Raw genomic sequence first — 19,585 nt, 5'->3', positions numbered from 1 at the left:
GACCAGGTGGATTCACAGGCGAATTCTATCAAACATTTAGAGAAGAGCTAACACTTATCCTTCTCAAACTCTTCCAAAATATAGCAGAGGGAGGAACACTCCCAAACTCATTCTATGAGGCCACCATCACCTTGATACCAAAACCAGACAAGGATGTCACAAAGAAAGAAAACTACAGGCCAATATCACTGATGAACATAGATGCAAAAATCCTCAACAAAATACTAGCAAACAGAATCCAACAGCACTTTAAAGGATCATACACCATGATCAAGTGGGGTTTATTCCAGGAATGCAAGGATTCTTCAATATACACATATCAATCAACGTGATACACCATATTAACAAACTGAAGGAGAAAAACCATATGATCATCTCAATAGATGCAGAGAAAGCTTTTGACAAAATTCAACACCCATTTATGATAAAAACCCTGCAGAAAATAGGCATAGAGGGAAATTTCCTCAACATAATAAAGGCCATATATGACAAACCCACAGCCAACATCGTCCTCAATGGTGAAAAACTGAAAGCATTTCCACTAAGATCAGGAACAAGACAAGGTTGCCCACTCTCACCACTTACTCAACATAGTTTTGGAAGTTTTAGCCACAGAAATCAGAGAACAAAAGGAAATAAAAGGATTCCAAATTGGAAAAGAAGAAGTAAAGCTGTCACTGTTTGCAGATTACATGATACTATACATAGAGGATCCTAAAGATGTTACCAGAAGACTACTAGAGCTAATCAATGAATTTGGTAAAGTAGCAGATTACAAAATTAATGCACAGAAATCTCTGGCATTCCTATACACTAATGATGAAAAATATGAAAGTGAAATCAACAAAACACTCACATTTACCATTGCAGCAAAAAGAATAAAATATCTAGCAATAAACCTACCTAAGGAGACAAAAGACCAGTATGCAGACAATTATAAGACACTGATGAAAGAAATTAAAGATGATACAAATAGATGGAGAGATATACCATGTTCTTGGATTGGAAGAATCAACATTGTGAAAATGACTCTACTACCCAAAGCAATCTACAGATTCAATGCAATCCCTATCAAACAACCACTGGCATTTTTCACAAAACTAGAACAAAAAATTTCGCAATTTGTATGGAAACACAAAAGACTCCGAATAGCCAAAGCAATCTTGAGAACGAAAAAAAGAGCTGGAGGAATCTGGCTCCCTGACTTCAGACTATACTACAAAGCTGCAGTAATCAAGACAGTATGGTACTGGCACAAAAACAGAAAGATAGATCAATGGAACAGGATAGAAAGCCCAGAGATAAACCCACTCACATATGGTCACCTTATCTTTGATAAAGGAGGCAGGAATGTACAGTGGAGAAAGGACAGCCTCTTCAATAAGTGGTGCTGGGAAAACTGGACAGGTACATGTAAATGTGTGAGATTAGATCACTCCCTAACACCATACACAAAAATAAGATCAAAATGGATTAAAGACCTAAATGTAAAGCCAGAAACTATCAAACTCTTAGAGGAAAACATAGGCTGAACACTCTATGACATAAATCACAGCAAGTTCCATTTTAACCCACCTCCTAGAGAAATGGAAATAAAAACAAAAATAAACAAATGGGACCTAATGAAACTTCAAAGCTTTGGCACAGCAAAGGAAACCGTAAACAAGACCAAAAGACAACCCTCAGAATGGGAGAAAATATTTGCAAATGAAGCAACTGACAAAGGATTAATCTCCAAAATTTATAAGCAGCTCATGCAGCTCAATATCAAAAAAACAAACAACCCAATCCAAAAATGGGCAGAAGACCTAAATAGACATTTCTCCAGTAGATATACAGACTGCCAACAAACACATGAAAGAATGCTCAACATCATTAATCATTAGAGAAATGCAAATGAAAACTACAATGAGACATCATCTCACAACAGTCAGAATGGCCATCATCAAAAAATCTAGAAACAATAAATGCTAGAGAGGGTGTGGAGAAAACTGAACACTCTTGCACTGCAGGTGGGAATGTGAATTGGTACAGCCACTATGGAGAACAGTATGGAGGTTCCTTAAAAAACTACAAATAGAACTACCATATGACCCAGCAATCCCACTACTGGGCATATACCTTGAGAAAACCATAATTCAAAAAGAGTCATGTACCACAATGTTCATTGCAGCTCTATTTACAATAGCCCGGAGATGGAAACAACCTAAGTGTCCATCATCAGATGAATGGATAAAGAAGATGTGGCACATATATACAATGGAATATTACTCAGCCATAAAAAGAAATGAAATTGAGCTATTTGTAATGAGGTGGATAGACATAGAGTCTGTCATACAGAGTGAAGTAAGTCAGAAAGAGAAAGACAAATACCATATGCTAACACATATATATGGAATTTAAGGGAAAAAAATGTCATGAAGAACCTAGGGGTAAGACAGGAATAAAGACACAGATCTACTAGAGAATGGACTTGAGGATATGGGGAGGGGGAAGGGTAAGTTGTGACAAAGCGAGAGAGAGGCATGGACATATATACACTACCAAACGTAAGGTAGATAGCTAGCGGGAAGCAGGGAGATCAGCTCGGTGCTTTGTGACCGCCTGGAGGGGTGGGATAGGGAGGGTGGGAGGGAGGGAGATGCAAGAGGGAAGAGATATGGGAACATATGTATATGTATAACTGATTCACTTTGTTATAAAGGAGAAACTAACACACCACTGTAAAGCAAATATACTCCAATAAAGATGTAAAAAAAAAAAAAAGAAAAAAAGTGATATACTAAAGCACATGGGTCATGGTTGAAGAAAGACTACAAGATTACTGGATTCAGAGGGAAACAGAGAAAGAAGCTTCCATCACCAGAAGGAAATTTATACGTGGATAGGAATATTAGTCAAGGCTCTTTGGTTGCAAATTACAGAAACACAACTCAAGTTGGGCTATGCAAAAGAGAGATATCATTGGCTTATGTAACTGAAAGTCCAGGGCTGTTAAGGGATGCTCAGTGTATTTCATCAGCCATCTAGCTCACCTCTCCACTCTGCTTTCCTCTATGTGACTATTCTCGGACTTCATACTTACCTCCCAACAACAAGAGAACTTGCCAACTTTTCCAGAAACCACAGGGCTGACCCTTATTGTCACAGATTGGCCAACAAATCATGTCTATATCTCTGGACCAATTCCAGAAGCATGGAGATAATGGTGGGTTGAGTAACCAGGCCAGGCCATATGCCCCCTCCTAGAGACAGAGGTTAGAGTCATTCAAATTTGAGCTGAGAGTGGGAGAGGGGAAATATGTCAACCAAAATCAAGATTTTGTATTTGGATGAAGAAGAAATGACTGATAGCAGGCAAAGCAATGGAAATAGAGTTCTAGAATGGGGTTGACATGGAAGGTAAGCTCAGCTCATTCCAGATCCATTAATAAGACTCCAGAAACACCCTAAACTGGAATAATTGTATTTCAGAAGCCCACCTTGCACAGGTGTTCCTATTATAGAAACTTTTTATTCTCACATTTATCTCAGACTGCAACTCACTTCAGAGTTTCAATATTTACTGCTGTGTCTCCGAACTTCAGAGTTAAGACCTTTTCTGAGTGATGATTGGAAAGGGGTGTCATGGTCCAGAGGAAAGGCTCATGAACTTGGAGACAGATGATTTACATGTGAATCCTGAGTATCCTCACTTCCCTGACTCCCCTCACTATGAAAATGTAACTGGTGTGAGAATCAAATGAGGTAATAAATGAAAAACCACTTTAGTGTTTCAAGTAAAGTTCTAGTGGGAGACATTATTGTTGGTGGCTTCTTATAAGTTGGTCTTGCATTAGCAGCTTTATTAAACACTCCTGAAGGAAAAAGAATGATTTCTCATCCTTTTTGGTATCCCAAAAGGCCTACCACAAGGCTGGAAAAAAGGTAGATCTTCCTAATTTCTTATCGAGTAGTTCAGTGAGTAGGTGAAGGAAGGAATGAATGACTTTGGGCTTAAATTCCAATACAAATTCCTCAGAATGATTCATTTTATCATGATCAACTTTTTTAACATCAGTAGGTAAAGATAAAAGCCTGATTCTTTGATCTCTGAAAATATTGTGTGCAGTTCTCAGCATACCTTTAAAACACATAAAGAAGCTAGAGGAAGTGAGGAGGACATCGAAAATGATCAAGGAGGTGGGAGCAGGAATGCCATCCAAGGATAGATCAAAATGGGTTGCTTTGTTCTGGAAATATAAAGGCTGAGAAAGAAATGATCAAAGTCTTTGAAATCCTGGGGGGTGGGGGAATGGATGGGGTGGAGATTTACCCTGCCCACAATGTCCTTAATGCCCACATCACAGATAGAAGTGTGGGGTCAACCCAATGCGGCATTTCTCATGATTTTAAGATAGTCTGTAGATTAAGAATCACTTTGAATGATGAATTTTCAAATTCACATCAGGAATGAAGTCATTTAAGCTACTTGGGCATCTGGAATTCGCAGAAGATGAGGCTGAAGAGGCACTTGTTCTAAAAGCAATTCATCTAGAAAGGTGGAACTTCCTCAGAAGAGCTGATGGAGAGGGCCAATCAGGGAAGAAAAACTGATAGTATCCTAAAACTTTAGGTAGTCAGTGAACAAATATGTCTGAACTTTTGCAAATGGAATTAGTGAGCTGCCTTTACAGACTTTTCTGGCTGCATTGTAGGTCCCATTTCTTTAGAGAGCTTTCTGTTGCCATCAAGTTTGCTTACTCTGTGCTGAAGAGTAAGCACAGGGCTTTGACATCAGACCAGAGTTTAAGTACCAGTTTCATGATTACATTAAGTAGGTGTCATTTTGTTGCAAGTAATATGTAATCAAATTCAAATTGGCTTCAGCACAAAAATAATTTTAGGTTCAAGTTTATTCAATTGTAAAGGCTAAGCAGGAATCAAACAGTATCATTAAATTAAAATACAACTCTCTCTCTCTCTCTCTCTCTCTCTCTCTCTCTCTGCCTTATTCTCTCCCTCCCTCTCTATAACTCCCACCTGAGCTAAGTTCTGTGTGATGGTTACTCTTACGAGTCAACTTGACTGGGCTAAGGAATGCTCAAATAGCTAATAAAACATTATTTCTGGGTGTGTTTATGAGGGTATTTCCAGAAGATATTAGCATTTGAATTGGTGGACTGAGTAAAGTAGATGAACCTTCCCAATATGAGTGGGCATCATGCAATCCACTGAGGGACCTAATAGAACAAAAAGGTGAAAGGGGAGTTCAGTCTCTCTGCTTGAGCTAAGACATTCATCTACTCCTACCCTTGGAAATCAGCACTCCTGTTTCCCAGGCTTTCAGACTCAGGTCAGAACTTACACCATTAGCTCCCTGATTTGCAAGACTTTGGACCACTGACTTTTCTGGTTTTACAACTTGAAGATGGCAGATTGTGGGTCTTCCTGGCTGTGGGCCATCCCTCGGGAGAGCAAGACAATACATTCCCAAGGGCAACTTCCAGTGAGGGTTGAAGCTCTGAGCCAATTCAGGTGACATTTAGAACCTCCGTAACCATGTGAGCCAACACCTATAATAAATTTCCCCTGATATATCTATGTCTGTATCTATATATCTGTATCTATATTTGTATCTCCTATTGGTTCTGTTTCTCTGAGTAATACACTCTCCATTCCTCTTGGTTTAGTCCACAGGGTCTCATGGATTACTCCTATATAGTCTAACAACTGCAACAAAATTAAAGCATCTCTCTCCCAGCAACTCTAATAAAAGTCCTGGGGTTGAATACCATGAGACCAACTATGTCACATGTCCATCACCGTGGTCAAGAGGGAGAAAAAAGCTGGCTGACCAGACCTGAGTCACAAGCTCATTCTTGAAACCGAGAGAGTGTGGCCACCTGATTTGAATCATGTGGACTGAGAGGAAACCCCACAAAGGAAAGTCAAAGCTGTTCGTGGATGAAGAGGAAATGAAAGTAGGTCAGGCAAAACAGCAGAGGTACGTTTCAGTCGGTGAGCATGACCAACATCTCCTCTGAAAAGCATTTTGTCGAGTACCTGTACACATCCTACACATCTCTGTGAGCCTTGTTCAAGAGGCACCTCCCCCAAGAAACTGCTCCATCACCACCCTTCAGGGCCCCCTCCTTTCTCTGAATCCTAAGGCACCCCTTTTGGCAGCATGTCTTTTCTCTCTCAGGAAGGTTCTCAGGGACTGGGACTGTACATCACCCCTCTTCTATGTCCAAAGCAATGTCAGCTAGAACAAATCAGATCACACAATGTGTACCTGGAAAATCAGACTCTTTCTAAACAGGGAGGTAGATTTCAACTCAAACAAAGGACAGGCTTTCTAACAAGTAGAGCTGCTCAGCAAGTTCAAGACTGGCTTGCTGCAATGAGAGGATGAAGCAGCAGGGATGGACCTCTCTGGTTAGAGGCAGTGGAGGGGACTTAGGCATCAGGTGAGTAATTGAGCCAGATGAATTTAGGGTTTTGTTTTAAACTCGGTCCCATGGGAACAAAGGGCCATTGTGGGCAGAGGTTGATTGGAGAGTGCCCTTGGAAGAATCACATGTAGGAAAGTATGAAAAGTGTATTGAACCGAGGGAAGTGAGCCTTCAGCTGAGGACTCAACCAATCCTAATTCTGGAACTGGGGTGGTTCTTCAGAGTTGTTCCAATTCAGACAAGATGCTGGCATTTTGCATCAGCCAGTCATTGGCCATGGGCTGACCCCTAAGAGAGCAAGGCAGTTCCCCATTCCCAAGGGCAACTACAAGTGAGGGTTGCAGCTATGAGCCAATGCAGCTGATATTCCCAGCAACTGGGGGATGGATGTGTTGACCCTGAAGAGGGAATGGGAACGGAGCATCCAGTATCCACTAATGTTCCATCTAGCTTAAGATATTGTGAGATGTCCATTTGTTTTTAAGTCTTAGTGTGAGTTATTTGGCATTCTCTATCTCCAAACTGTTCCTGCCAAATCTTACTACCAGATGTAGGTGGAGTCTGGTTGCATGATCAGTTGCTCAGATCAGAGTGGAAAAAATAAGAAAATAAATAGAAAAGTTGGACTTAATCACATTCCCTAGGAGAATCATTATACTAAGAATGACTCCTTCCTATCTGACTTAAATTCCCTCTAGTGTTTCCCACTCCCCTCCACCAACCCCATCTCCCATTGAACTGGGCAAGGTGCAACCATCAGAACAAATTTTTAAACACTAAGAGACTTTGCTACAACCAACAACTTAGTCACCGTCAGAACCATTGCCCAGCCAAAGAGCCCATGGTACCATACCATCTGATACCCATTTGTGTGGTATGCTGGTAAATGTTCTTCAACAACAGGTTTTGGAGGTGGAGGGCTTATTTGTGGCTTTTGCATATTTCTGTCGGTAAATACTCTTACCATGGTCAATTTCAAATTAACATTGTGGCATCAATGGACACAGAATTGGGCAAATTTGTACACAATCATCTCTCACAAGTTGAGACTACCACAACTACTGGCTAGAATTAATTCTAGGATCAGATTTACCAGCCAACTGGGTTGAAATACTGTGCTACAATTTTAAAGGATGCTTAAGACTATAGCTGAGAGAGGCATTAGAATTGATTTGCATTGTGGTGAAGGCAAAGTCATATTTTTATTGAGGAGAAGTTGATTTACAGTATTATATAAGTTTCAGGTGTATAGCATAGTGATTTACAATTTTTAAAGATTATACTCAGGGCTTCCCTTGTGGCGCAGTGGTTGAGAGTCCGTCTGCCGATGTAGGGGACACGGGTTCGTGCCCTGGTCCGGGAAGATCCCACATGCCGCGGAGCAGCTGGGCCCATGAGCCATGGCCGCTGAGCCTGTGCGTCCGGAGCCTGTGCTCCGCAACGGGAGAGGCCATAACAGCGAGAGGCCCATGTACCGCAAAAAAAAAAAAAAAAAAGGATTATACTCCATTTAAAGTTATTATAAAATATTGGTTATATTCCCTGTGCTGTACAATATATCCTTGTAACTTATTTATTTTATATCAGTACAGAGTAGTTTTACCTCCTAATCCTCTACCCCTAGATTGCCCCTCCCCCTTCCCTCTCTCCACTGGTAACCACTAGTTTGTTCTCTATATCTGTGAGTCTGTTTCTTTTTTGTTATATTCATTAGTTTTAGTTTTTAGACTTCACATATCAGTGATAACATACAGCATTTGTCCTTCTCTGTCTGACTTATTTCACTAGGTATAATACCCTCTGGGTCCGTTGTTGCAAATGGCAAAATTTCATTCTTCTTTACTGAGTAATATTCTATCATATATATATATATATATATATATATATATATATATATATATATACACAACGTCTTCTTTATCCATTCATTTGTTGATGGTCACTTAAGTTGCTTCCATATCTTGGCAATTGTAAATAATGCTGCTGTGAACATCAGGGTGCATGTATCTTTTCGAATTAGCGTTTTCATTTTCTTTGAATAAATACCTAGGAGTGGGATTGCTGGATCATATGGTAGTTCTAATTTTGGTTTTTTGAGGATCCTCCATACTGTTCTCCATAGTGGCTGTACCAATTTACATTCCCATTAACAGCGTAGGAGGGTTCCCTTTTCTCCACACCCTCTCCAGCATTTATTGTTTGTAGACTTTTTGATGATGGTCATTCTGACCAGTGTGAGGTGATATCTTACTGTGGTTTTAATTTGGATTTGATGATTAGTGATGTTGAGCATCTTTTCATGTGCCTGTTGGCCATCTGTATGTCTTTTTTGGAAAATATCTCTTCAGGCCTTCTGACCATTTTTTTAAATTGGGCTGTTTGTTTTTTGGTATTGAGATGTATGAGCTGCTTATATATCTTAGATATTAACCCCTTATCAGTCATATCATTTGCAAATATTTTCTCCCATTCAGTAGGTTGTTTTTTTCTTTTATCAGTGGTTTCCTTTGCTGTGCAAAAGCTTTTAAGTTTAATTAGGTCCCAGTTGTTTGTTTCCTTTGCCTTAGGAGACAGATCCAAAATAGTATTGCTACAATTAATGTCAAAGAGTGTTCTGCCCATGTTTTTTTCTAGGAGCTTTATGGTTTCCAGTCCTACATTTAGGTCTTCAATCCATATTGAGTTTATTTTTGTATATGGTGTGAGAAAGTGTTCTAATTTCCTTCTTTTACATGTAACTCTCCAGTTTTCTCAGCACCACTTACTGAAAAGATTGTCTTTTCTCTATTGTATATTCTTGCCTTCTTTATTAGAGATTAATTGACCGTAAGTGTGTGGGTTTATTTTGGGGCTCTCTATTCTGTTATGTTGTTCTATGTGTCTGTCTTTCTGCCCATATCATACTGTTTTGATAACTATAGCATTGTATTGATAGTATAGTCTTAAGTCAAGGAGTGTGATACCTCCAGTTCTGTTCTTCTTTCTTAAGATTGTTTTGGCTATTCAGGGTCTTCTATGTTTCCATACAAATTTTTAAATTATTTGTTCTAGTTTTGTGAAAAATGCCATTGGTATTTTGATAGGGATTACATTGAATTTGTAGTTTGCCTTGGGTAGTATGGTCATTTTAACAATATTAATTCTTCCAATCCATAAAGACAGTATATCTTTCCATCTCTTTGCATTGCCTTCAGTTTCTTTTGTCAGTGTCTTATGGTATCCAAGTACAGGTCTTTTACCTTAGATTTATTTCTAAGTATTTTATTGTTTTTGATGTGATTGTAAATGGAATTGTCTCCTTAATTTCTCTTTCTGAGAGTTTATTATTAGCGTATAGAAATACAACAGATTACTGTATATTAATTTTGTATCCTGCAACTTTACCAAATTCATTGATGAGCTCTAGTAGTTTTCTGGTAGCATCTTTAGGATTTTCTATGTATAGTATTATGTCATCTGCAAACAGTGACAGTTGTACTTCTTCCTTTCCAATTTGGATTCCTTTTATTTCTTTTTTTTTGTATGATTGCTGTGGCTAGGACTTCCAATACCATGTTGAATAAAAGTGGAGAGAGTGGGCACCCTTGTCTTTTTCTTGATCTTAAGGGAAATGCTTTCAGCTTTTCACCATTGAGCATGATGTTAGCTTGGACTCATCATATATGGCTTTTAATATGTTGAGGTATGTTCCCTCTATACCCATTTTCTGGAGAGTTTTTATCATAAATGGATGTTGAATTTTGTCAAAAGCTTCTTCTGTATCTACTGGGATGATCATATGTCTTTTATTTTCACTTTGTTATTGTAGTGTATCTCACTGATTGATTTGTGGGTATTGAACTATCCTTGCATCCATGGGATAAATCCCACTTGATCATGGTGTATGATTCATTTAATGTATTGTTGGATTTGCTTCGCTAATATTTTATTGAGAAATTTTGCATCTGTGTTCATCAGTGATATTGGCCTGAAATTTTCTTTTTTTGTGATATCTTTGTCTCTCAAAAGTCATATACTGAGAGTTAACTTCTCCCAGCACCAGCTACATTTTCAACATTACAATGATGGGTATATATGCAGATTATCTTCATGAAAATACCGATCTAGCTAATTTATTGCTCAATCTTTTGGTGAGGTCACACAGACCTATAGAAAGCACTTGTTACTCTCTCTCAGTTATCTACCTCCCACTCTCGTCTCTGAACTTGATTCTCCTCTTCTGACCTCTTATCTTGCTCATTTCTATCCTATTACTTCCTACCTCTTTCAGCATTTCTTTGCATTGATGTTCAAACTTGGCTATCTATTTGATTGTCAATCACATTATTTTTCCTAGGTCTTTTATGTCTCTTCTGGTTCTATACACTGCTGCTTTTAGCAGCCAGTGACTTGATCCTTTGTTTATTCATTTAAAGGACAATTTAAACAACACCAGGAGAAGGCATGGCTCAGCCCTTTCTACCAGGGCATGTTTGATGAGCCTTCAGAAGCAGAAATACCGATGTTCTCTGTGATGTCTGTCTTAGTCCATTCAGGCTACTGTAACAAAATACCACAGACTGATTGACTTATAAACAACAGAAATTCATTTTGCACAGTTCTGGAGGCTGTAAATCAAAGCTCAAGATGCCAGCATGGTCTGGGGAGAGCCCTTTATCCAGATCACAGACTCCTCGCTGTGTCCTCACATGATGGAAGGGGCTAAGGATCTCTGTGGTAACACTAATTCTATTCATGAAGGCCTCATTCTCATTGTGTAATCACCTCCCAAAGTCTCCACCTACTAACTTTTGGGGGTTAGGATTTTAACAGAATATTGAAGGGATACAAATTTTCAGACCATAACATTCCACCTCTGCCCCCCAAAATTTATGTCCTCATATGCAAAATACATTTATTGCATCCCAAAGGGGATGCACACCCCATAAGTCTTAACTCATTCCAGTATCAACTGAAACATGTAAAGTCCAAAGTCTCATCTGAATATCATCTAAATCAAATATGAGTGAGACTCAAAGTATGATTCATTCTGAGGCAAGTCTTTCTCCAGATGTGAACCTGATGATGCGAAATCAAACAAGTAATGTTCTTCCAAAATTCAATGGTGGGACAGCATAGGACAAATATTACCATTCTAAAAAGGAGAAATAGGAGAGAAGGAAGGATGACAGGTTCCAAGCAAGTCCAAAATCCAACAATATAAACAGCAATGTTATTTTAAGAAGGCTGGGATGTGTCATTGTTTTTAACACCCTCCAAAGGGAAACCCTTCTCAACTCCCCAGCCAGGCTTGTCTCACCTTCTTCAAGCCCCTGGGCACAGACTGGAATATGTATGTCTCTGCCCACATATCTCTTCTGCCCTTTGAGGAGAAAGAAGGGCTGCAGCTTCTCCTCAACTCATGTGTTCAGCAGTCCTTAGCACAAGGCTAAGAATATGGTAGGCACTCCCTGAAGTTTTGCTGAATTCATGTAACTCCATCCTTCTGGAGAAAAAAAGTGTTTGATGAGTTCCTTATAAAGAAGTGGCCTTTCCAAGGTCACCCAGAGAAGCTCAAGATAGAAGAAGCACCTGCCCAATGCATTCCACGAGGAGACCTCTTCCTCCCAGATGCAGGGCCCTGGGGACAGAGTAAGGCAGACTTCTAGGAGAAAGTTCACATTCACGCATCTCCAAACCCAGCTCACCACTCAAAAATAGTCAGATGGTGACCCTGGTGCTGTCCTTCAAGGACATTTCAGGACTGTTCACTGCAATCTTCCCTCCCAGCACAGCCAGACGTCTATGCCTCTGGCTATTGTCTGGTTCTTCCTGATGGCCAGGAGAATAGCCAGTGTCCCCAAGACATTTTTTCCTTTTATTCTATCATTGTCATAGACAAAGTTATTCTTTAAATCTTCTGTGGGTTGGTCTTTGTGGTTGCTGAATTTGTTTCTTCTCTCCTCTGATTATTATGATTTGAATATGGAACACCAAAGAAACCTGTCATCTCAGCCACAGGCTGTCACTGGCACAAACACTGCTGTGTTGGAGACACACTAGAAAGTCCCCAGAGGAGAGGATGGAAGGGCTTCAAGAGAATGATTCAGGAGGGATTGGAGAGAGGACCCCAAAAAGTCTTTAAATTGTATGGACCTTCTTAGGTAAGAGACTGCAAACTAGTGGCCTGTAGACTGGATCCAACCCTTTATAAATGTTTGATTCACTTGTTTAGTGTTTTTATTTTAACTGAATTTCTTGCCAACATTTAAAAATCAAAAGATTACAAGAAAATATCCAATGTTCCACTCTGAAAAGTCATATCTGGCAGTGCTGCATGTATATACCCTCAGACTAAGAAACTGCTGCCTCCTTTAGATGGGGCATGAGCTCTTAGCTTCACCACTGCCCTCTCTGGCCCACCTTACCCATTAGCAACTGCCCTGTTTTATAAGTTTGCCACTCTTGCTCTGGATCCTACCTTACACCTGGTCCTAGCTCCTGCCCCTTCTTCTTTTCACACATGCATACTTTTCCTCTTCCTCCTTTCTGAGATCTCTTTCTGCCTCTCTACCCCACTGCTATCCAGGTCAAAGCAGCCTAGTTTTGAGCTGGGCAGAGTCAGCTAGACCACTCCACAGGATATCCTTGCATTACTCCAAACAGCATAGGCTGAGTGGAACACATCATCTTCCACAGCCAGGCTTGGCCTTCTCCAATGCTTCCATCATTCTAGACTCAAATCCAAGAAGCCGTCTTTCTTCCACCTCCTGTATCTATTGATAGACTTGTTACTTCTATCTTTCCTCAATGTCTCTCCCTGAGCCCACTCCCTCTATCCTTGATGAAATTCTCATTAGCTCTAATCCAGACTCCAGGCTTGGTCTCCTAACTCTTCTACTCAATATCATTTCCCTCCTCTTTCTAACTTACTCTTTATGCAACTGCTGACAATCATTCTATAATGGCTCATGTGACTTTCCAACTCACAAGCTTTAGATGACAGCCCACTAGGCGAAGAATTGGGTTGGATTCCTTAGGAAGGCATTCAGGCCTCTTTAGAGTTTCTGCCCAGTCATTTTAAGCTTTGTAAATGCTGGAAGGGGAAAGTCAGAAAGAGCTGAGCTATGAAATAAGTCAGACTTGACTTGAAGTTCCAGCTCCACCCCTCAGCCTCTTGGTCCTCATCTATAAAATGGGGATACAAGATTATGGGTTAATGGTCCCTCACTTTATCTCTTCGTATTAAAATCCTACCCATCTTCAAGACCTAGATCAAATGTATATTGCATTGAAAGCTTCTCCCCTTCTTCTTCATATCATTCTTTCATTGAAATAAAATCTGTTTCTCTAGAATAGGAGTCAGCAACCTCTTTCTGTAAAATGTTTCAGGCTTTGTGAGTCATACATTCTCTGTCCTAGCTATTCATTCCTGCTGTTGAACTACAATATCAGCTACAGATATTATGTAAACTAATGAGTAGGGCCATGTGCCAATAAAACTTTATTTATGGGCATTGAAATTTGAATTTCATGCAATGTTCACCTGTCACAAAATATTATTCTTTTGATTTTTTTCAGTCATTTAAAAGTGGTTCACAGGCAATATAAAAACAGGCAAGCAGTGGGCCAGATTGGGTCTGTGGGTCTTAGTTTGCCAACTCCTATTTTAGAGAGTAATTTTTTATAACTATTCATTCTCTCTCTCTCTCTCTCTCTCTCTGTCTCTCTCTGTCTCTCTCTGTCTCTCTCTGTCTCTCTCTGTCTCTCCCCTCCTCCTTCCCTTATTAGATTCTGAACTCATCAATAACAGACACATGTTCACCTCTCCATCACCCGCTCCTGGCAGAGGAAAGTCTTTCTCCAGAACTAGTGCACTTAATCCCTGTGCTCTAGGATATTGCTACCAACTTCAGGTAGTCCTCAGATTTTGCCATTGCCATCATGGTTTGGGATTCACAGGAGGCACAAATGCCAACAGATAAAGCAGGCCTTTAGAAAATTTTATTTTCTCATTAACACTAAAAGTAGGAGAGAACATTGCCAAGTGTTTTGAGAGTTGGGGAAAATCTTTCTCTAAATCCTTCAGATGACTAAACCTGTGAAGACTCCAAAGTCCTATTGCCACATTTCTATACTGCTGTCCAGCCCACAACTGGAAAGCCTTTGTTATAGATCCTGCTTTCTCTCTAGCTCTGCCTGCAGTCCTGAATGGGTAAAGATTGTCATCCTATTTTTATAGCTGGGGAACCACTGCTGAGAGAGGTTAAATAACTTTCTCCAAGGCTCAGCATGCCAAGGAGAGAAAGCAGGTTGTCTATGCAATTTTTCCTCTCCTAGGGCTAAAGAGTTAGAAGTTCATCCAAGACTGCAAGCAGTTAAGCTGGGCTTCATTTGCTGAGTCTGGGACAGACAGCCCCTGCTCTGCCAAGGGGTGTTTTTAGCATAAATTCTTCTCCACCCTGGGGTTATGTTCGGCATTTCCCTTGGTGTTCAGAACATAACCACATATACTTTCCTGGCTGCCCAAGAGTTTGAAAACAATGTCAAACCATCTACTGCATTGTGATTGGCTTCCATGGTAGAAATATATTCCTTTTGCCTCCCTAGCATCCATCTTCCCTTTTCTGGTGACAATAACTCAATTTTCCTTTGTAGAAACAACCCTTTTTTCATGCCTGATCCATTGGCTCATGTGGGGTCTCACCTCCCACCTTCAAAGGGGATCCATGACTCAGTCCTGATAAATAAGAATATTTCATCCCCCTGATCCCAGGGATCAACTTGGGAATGGAGATGAGACTTGAGTCAACTAACTCAGCTAAGATTCTAAGGGCTCTGTGGGAGCTATTGGCAAAGAGAAACACTCACCCTCTGGTTGCTCAACTAGGAGGGCATAAGTCTGGTGTTTCCAGGGGCCACCTTGTAGAAAGTGCCTCTGTGAGAGAGAAGCTGACACTGAAGAAGGCAGAGCTTTGGGGTGGAGAAAGGAAGAGCCAGACTCATGACACTACCTGAGTTTCAGCATCCATTTGTGCTTAAAGCCTAACTCTCTGCCTCTTGAGATAATAAATCTTTTAGGGTTCTTCATCCAGCTTGAGAAGGATTTTGAGACCTCATAACCCTCCCGTTTCCCTAAGCCTGTTGCCCTCATTTCCCACTCCCTGCTCATGTGACTTCTGTGCCTTGAATTCCCCCTAAGAATGCTTCCAAATCCAGTCCAGACTTCAAGGCCAAGGTCAAGTCCCATGAAGATCTTCCAAACCACTCACACCATTGATCCCACAAGGATTGGTCTCCCTCTGAACTGCTACATTGACTGCAGTGATTACATGGGTAGGAATAGAGGTGGATGACCAGGATATCTTTTGGGAATACAGATAACAGGACTTACTGATGGTTTTGGATTAAACAAATACGGGGCTGTTTTTTGTGGCACCAGAGCTTTTTGAGCTTGTCATGTCCATTTTACCATCTGCTCTCACCATTTTTCTCTATCTAAATTACTACATAATCTGAATTATAGGGGTTCCAGAAGAAGAAGACAAAAAGAAAGGGTCTGAGAAAATAGTGGAAGAGATTATAGTTGAAAACTTCCCTAACATGGGAAAGAAAATAGTCAATCAAGTCCAGGAAGCACAGAGAGTCCCATGCAGGATAAATCTAAGGAGAAACACACCAAGACACATATTAATCAAACTACCAAAATTTAAATGCAAAGAAAAAATATTAAAACAAGCAAGGGAAAAGCAACAAATAACATACATACAAGGGAATCCCCATAAGGTTAACAGCTGATCTTTCAGCAGAAACTCTGCAAGCCAGAAGGGAGTAGCAGAACATATTTAAAGTGATGAAAAGGAAGAACCTACAACCAAGATTACTCTACCCAGCGAGGATCTCATTCAGATTCGATGGAGAAATTAAAAACTTTACAGACAAGCAAAAGTTAAAAGAATGCAGGACCACCAAACCAGCTTTACAACAAACACTAAAGGAACTTCTCTAGGCAGGAAACACAAAAGAAGGAAAAAAAACTACAAAAAAATCCCCAAAACAATTAAGAAAATGGTAATAGGAACATACATATTGATAATTACCTTAAATGTAAATGGATTAAATGCTCCAACCAAAAGACATAGACTGACTGAATGGATACAAAAACAAGACCCATATATATGCTGTCTACAAGAGACCCACTTTAGACCTAGGGACACATACAGACTGAAAGTAAGGGGCTAAAAAAGATATTCCATGCAAATGGAAATCAAAAAAAAGTTGGAGTAGCAATTCTCATATCAGACAAAATAGACTTAAAATAAAAACTGTTACAAGAGACAAAGAAGGACACTACCTAATGATCAAGGGATCAATCCAAGAAGAATATATAACAATTGTAAATATTTATGCACCCAACATAGAGCACCTCAATACATAAGGCAAATACTAACAGCCATAAAAGGGGAAGTCGACAGTAACACATTCATAGTAGGAGACTTTAACACCCCACTTTCACCAATGGACAGATCATCCAAAATGAAAATAAATAAGGAAACACAACCTTTAAATGACACGTTAAACAAGATGGACTTAATTGATATTTATAGGATATTCCATCTTAAAACAACAGAATACACTTTCTTCTCAAGTGCTCATGGAACATTCTCCAGGATAGATCATATATTGGGTCACAAATCAAGCTTTGATGAATCTAAGAAAATTGAAAGGGTATCAAGCATCTTTTCCAACCACAACACTGTGAGACTAGATATCAATTACAGGAAAAAAACTGCAAAAAATACAAATACATGGAGGCTAAATAATACACTACTAAATAAACAAGAGATCACTGAAGAAATCAAAGAGGAAAGAAAAAAAATACCTAGAAACAAATGATTATGAAAACATGACACCCCAAAACCTATCAGATGCAGCAAAAGCAGTTCTAAGAGGGAAGTTTATAGCAATACAATCCTACCTCAAGAAACAAGAAAAATCTCAAATAAACAACCTAACCTTACAACTAAAACAATTAGAGAAAGAAGAAAAAAATCCCCCAAAGTTAGCAGAAGGAAAGTAATCATAAAGATCAGATTAGAAATAAATGCAAAAGAAATGAAGGAAACAATAACAAAGGTCAATAAAACTAATAGATGGTTCTTTGGAAAGATAAACAAAACTGATAAACCATTAGCCAGGCTCATAGAGAAAAAAAGGGAGAAGACCCAAATCCACAGAATTAGAAATGAAAAAGGAGAAGTAACAACTGACACTGCAGAAATACAAAGGAACATGAGAGATTAATACAAGCAACTATATGCCAATAAAATGGACAACCTGGAAGAAATAGACAAATTCTTAGAAAAGCACAACGTTCCGAGACTGAAACAGGAAGAAATAGAAAGTATAAACAGACCAATCACAAGCACTGAAATTGAAACTGTGATTTAAAAACTTCCAACAAACAAAAGCCCAGGACCAGATGGCTTCACAGGCAAATTCTATCAAACATTTAGAGAAGGGTTAGCACCTATCCTTCTCAAATTCTTTCAAAATATAGCAGAGGGGGGAACACTCCCAAACTCATTCTATGAGGCCACCATCACCCTGATACCAAACCCAGACAAAAATGTCACAAAAAAAAACTACAGGCCAACATCACTGATGAACACAGATGCAAAAATCCTCAACAAAATACTAGCAAAGAGAATTGAACAGCACATTAAAAGGATCATACACCATGATCAAGTGGGGTTTACCCCAGGGATGCAAGGATTCTTCAATATACGCAAATCAATTAATGTGATACACCATATTAACAAACTGAAAGATAAAAACCATATGATAATCTCAATAGATGCAGAAAAAGCTTTTGACAAAATTCAGCACCGATTTATGATAAAAACTCTACAGAAAGTAGGCATAGAGGGAACTTACCTCAACATAATAAAGGCCATATATGACAAACCCACAGCCAACATCATTCTCCATGGTGAAATACTGAAACCATTTCCTCTAAGGACAGGAACAAGGTAAGATTGCCCACTCTCACTGCTATTATTCAACTTAGTTTTGGAAGTTTTAGCCACAGCAATCACAGAAGAAAAAGAAATAAAAGGAATCCAAATCAGAAAAAAAGAAGTAAAACTGTCACTGTTTGCAGATGACATGATCCTATACATAGAGAATCCTAAAGATGCTACCAGAAAACTACTAAAGCTAATCAATGAATTTGGTAAAGTAGCAGGACACAAAATTCATGCACAGAAATCTCTGGCTTTCCTATACACTAATGATGAAAAATATGAAAGTGAAATCAACAAAACACTCCCATTTACCATTGCAACAAAAAGAATAAAATATCTAGGAATAAACCTACCTAAGGAGACAAAAGACCAGTATGCAGACAATTATAAGACACTGATGAAAGAAATTAAAGATGATACAAATAGATGGAGAAATATACCATGTTCTTGGATTAGAAGAATCAACATTGTGAAAATGACTCTACTACCCAAAGCAATCTACAGATTCAATGCAATCCCTATCAAACAACCACTGGCATTTTTCACAAAACTAGAACAAAAAATTTCACAATTTGTATGGCAACACAAAAGACCCCAAATAGCCAAAGCAATCTTGAGAACAAAAAAAGGAGCTGGAGGAATCTGGCTCCCTGACTTCAGACTATACTACAAAGCTACAGTAATCAAGACAGTATGGTACTGGCACAAAAACAGAAATATAGACCATGGAATAGGTTAGAAAGCTCAGAGATAAACCCATGCACATATGGTCACCTTATCTTTGATAAAGGAGGCAAGAATATACAATGGAGAAAAGACAGCATCTGCAATAAGTGGTGCTGGGAAAACTGGAGAGCTACATGTAAAAGAATGAAAGTAGAACACTCCCTAACACCATACACAAAAATAAACTCAAAATGGATTAAAGACCTAAATGTAAGTCCAGACATTATAAAACTCTTAGAGGAAAACACAGGCAGAACACTGTATGTCATAAATCATAGCAAGATTCTTTTTGACCCACCTCCTAGAGAAATGGAAATAAAAACAAAAATAAACAAATGGGACCTAATGAAAGTTCAAAGCTTTTGCACAGCAAAGGAAACCATAAACAAGATGAAAAGACACCCTCAGAATGGGAGA

This window comes from Tursiops truncatus, chromosome 19, assembly GCF_011762595.2.
Source record: "Tursiops truncatus isolate mTurTru1 chromosome 19, mTurTru1.mat.Y, whole genome shotgun sequence".
NCBI classification, from domain to species: domain Eukaryota; kingdom Metazoa; phylum Chordata; class Mammalia; order Artiodactyla; family Delphinidae; genus Tursiops; species Tursiops truncatus.
This window is presented reverse-complemented; position numbering follows the sequence as displayed.